The following is a 4,105-nucleotide window of genomic DNA, read 5'->3' as shown; positions in this document are numbered from 1 at the left end:
GAGGACAATGGCGGCGCCCATAAATCGCGTCGTCGTCAGAGGAAATCTTCAAGGAATAGACTATAAATTGTACTTCTCTGCTTGTAGGGTTGTTTTAGACACTGTAATTTTAACACAACTTGTTTTTTTAATATTATGGCGTGAAATTATGTCGTTATTATCTGTTAGCAGGAAAATACGGTAAAAGTATACCAAGTTACTTAGCGACATGCAGCGCTTTTATATAATGGCCCCAGAACACTTTGTAAAGATGTTTAACTTGATGTTTTACTGTAGTGTGAACTGCACAGTTCAGACTGACGTTTAAAAGTCATGTAGTCTTTACGAGCCTTAAGAAGATCGGTCGGTCGTCCATGTTTTCTGTTTACGTTCCACTTCAAATGCCTGGAACGCTTTGAAGTAGGAGCTAGGACACTTCAGGAAGGATAAGTCCCACGTCCCACTGGTTTGGATGGGCTCTGGAACGCAGCATTAAACCACTCATCTCCCACATGAAACAATGTACTGTCAGAACCCTGCCATGCTGAACTAGATCTAAATACAAACAAGAATCTGGCAGGATCCTGACACCAATGCAACATGTATCTAAAATATTTTTATGCATCTGTATTAAAATATTTGAATAAAATGCAAAGTTGTCAATTGTTTAAAGGCATTGTTCACCCAAAAATTCTGTCATACTTTTCTTATCTTCATGAAACCTGTATGTTTTTTTTATATGATGATATTTAAAAAAAATAATGGTAAGCACGCAGCTGATTGTAACCATTGGTGTCTTCCATAGTAGGAAAAACAAATATTATGGAAGTATTGTGATAATAATGAAGAAGATATTCTGATGAATAAAAGCACACAGTTGACGATACCCATTGAATTCCATCATATTTGTTTTTCCTACTATGGATGTCAATGGTTACATCAGCTGTGTGCTCATCAAAATATCTTATTTTCTTGTTCATCAGCAAAAAGAAATTCATACAGGTTTAGAATAACATAAGGATGAGAAACAGATGACAGAATAATTTTGGGGGGAACTATCCCATTAAAGTTGATCACTTTTGATTACTACAGTATTTTAAATCTTCTCATAATGTAAACTCTCCATTTACATTTTATTCTTTGACAGGTTGCATTATAACAATGTTAAATGCAATTTGCACCAATTAAAGAATTGTAAGGAAAGCTGCAAGTTTACAAGCTATAGTAATAAATAATTTTGAATTATGTTTAAATCTAAACAAATGGGTATTTTTAATCTTCATAAACTTCTTTTGCATTGCAACAGTGTCTAAAATGCAAGCTTTTGTTTATAAAGCTTGGCACATACACATTAATCTATTAAATCCTATTGTTATAATGTATCATAAATTAAGTCCCTGGGAAAAAAATCCTGATTTCATTAATCTACTGCATGTGTTTGATGTACAGGTTTGGGTATAGGCTGTCCAAGCCGGGAACATTTTCTTCTAACTGAATATGCAGAAACCTGGCTCAGGTGGTCAATTTAAAGATGAATGGCTTTGAGATGCCGCAAGGAATGCACCGGAAATGGGATAGGGCATGAATTCCAAACAAGCTCTGTGGAGATTGGCGGTGCTGTATAATACCTTTCTCTTTTTTATCAAACTAATAAATTACAGCCCATCTCTCTGATAACTAGAGAGAGAAAGTGCTCGATTTAGACCCCAGATGTGACCCAGGGTTACCTGGCAACTGGACAAGCTCAGAAGAGGAAGAAGAAAAAATAAAACACTGAGAAATCCTTGGCTGGTAAAAGAAAGAAAGAGAGTGGGAGAACGGTATATGGAAGTATACAGCAATGACCTTTCTATTTTGCGATAGCCTCCTTTTGTTACCGTCTCTATCAAACGAGACAGATTCATATGTGTGTTCTATTATTTGCTGACATAACTCATTGTTGTTTTGGTTATGTTGTCTTGGTAATGAGCACTGCCATGTCATCTAATCTTTATTGGTTTTATGCATATCAAGTCATAATACGTGTAGATAAATATTTCTTTCTCGACCACCTTTTTCTTTTCTTACACTCTGTGTTTCTCCCCACTTTAACGGTAATGTCGTATTTAGTGTTCATATTCATATTCACTGATGCATGTTTAGTTATACTACTGTAGAAATTGCAGCTGCTTTGGTAGATAGACGTCGCCTGAAGCCTTTAAGATGAGAAAAGCGCTTGTAATGCATAAGCTTTAGTCTATAATTTCATAATAAATCATGAAGATGTATTATTGAAATGCGTTATATGTAGTTTACATTATGCCTTATTTCATATTATACAGTGATTTAAAGTGCTTTATACTTAAAGACACAGAGATGTGGATTTGCCAAGATTATATTTCTTTAATGGTATCTGTCAGATCATTTTTTTAGATTTAAACAGCTCTGTGGATGACAATTGTTTTTCTCAGCGAATAAATAGATTAGTATAAATGCAAGAGAGGGTGTTTTCCAATTAACCGGCATTCAAAATCTCAAGAGAGATCCAATTAAGGTTATGGACTTTGAGCAGTCATGTCCAGACATGCTGTAGCCTGACTGTATCATATAAACCCTCAAACGCAAAACACCAGCTCTGTTTTTTCTCACTTCAGGGAAATTCAGAATCTCAGACCCTGAGCGCCTGCAGGACATGACCTCTCTCTTTCTTTTACGCTGCCTGTCTCTCTTACTCAGACTCCCATGGTGCGCTGTAGATTTCACTTTACATTTCGCAATGATCACCCAATTTACATCTTACTTTTCTCCCTTAGGCATCATTACCACGGCAACCCGTCCCTTCAGAGACGAAAAGAGAAAACAAGACTCATATATTTCCATCATAAATACACACATACAGTCTGTTTATGCCATATCCCTTAAGGATACACTATCTAGACTACAGAGAAATAGCCATGTAATAGTAAAAGAACGAATCTGCAGACCAGTGCAAAAAATCATTCGACAGCTGATGTACATTATATTGTAAGATAGAAGCACCCGATCAAAACACCCAGTCACCTGTATGAAAAAGTGGACAATAAAACTGGAGTTGGGGGGAGAGAGAGAAACAGATGGGGAGGGGCCTTCATCATAGGGATTGCCACTCTTCATTAGAGGCATGATTATGGTTGTAGAGGAAAGGCCCAAGGGAAATAGTGTGATTTTTTGAGGTGAGAGAAGCAAATGAATTGAATGAGAAAAAAGAAAGAAAGAAAGAATCAAAGAAAGAAAGAAAAAGAAAGAAGGAAAGAAAGAGGTCACACTGGCAGCTGCTATTACAGGCCTCCTCAGGCAAGACACCAGTTCTTCATATCCATGTGTCCACTTCACTCCCGTCACCCACAAACACACACGGCCGCCCAGACAGACATGACAGAAATGAGACATGATGGGAATGCAGAGAGAAAGCTAACACTATAGGGCAGAAGAGTTCACATCTGCAAATACTCAACTTTATACTATAAAACAGGTAAGGATGTGCATCAGTTACATGCATATACAGAATCATTTTGCAAGGCTGCTCATTATAATTAGCTTTTGGAAACACAAATGCAAGGAATCTGTCTGTTCTGCATTTTATTTTTGATCTTTGTAATCTTTCGATCCTTCCACATTCTATCCACATAGGAAGAATAGTATTACTGTAGATTACTATAGATGTTGACCAGCCACCTTCCCTGTCACTCTAACAAAAATTGGCTAAATGGCACTAAAAGCTCATAATCATAGGGGAACCATTTTTTGTGCTATACAGCACCTTGAAAGCACCTATATGAAGAACCATCCGAGGGTGATATAGCACCACTATAGCACCAGATATGGTTCTATATAGCACATGGTTCTACATAGGTGCTATATAGAACTTAAAATGGTTCCTGTATGATTACAAGCCAGTGAACCACTTTTAGTGCTATTTAGCGCCGTTTATTTGTGTGTATGAGTGTATGTGTGTGTGTAGATTGAATATTATAGCTTACCCAACAATTAAATACATTCAACTTTTTAAGCTTTTTATCCGTATTTCATAATTTTATCATTTTTACAAGTATTATAAAAAAAGTGGTATATGATTTTAAAATTACATACTGTAAACCATTGATAAACC

Source organism: Paramisgurnus dabryanus, chromosome 15, assembly GCF_030506205.2.
Source record: "Paramisgurnus dabryanus chromosome 15, PD_genome_1.1, whole genome shotgun sequence".
NCBI classification, from domain to species: Eukaryota; Metazoa; Chordata; class Actinopteri; order Cypriniformes; family Cobitidae; genus Paramisgurnus; species Paramisgurnus dabryanus.
The sequence above is the reverse complement of the archived record's forward strand: the minus strand, read 5'-3'. Positions refer to the sequence as shown.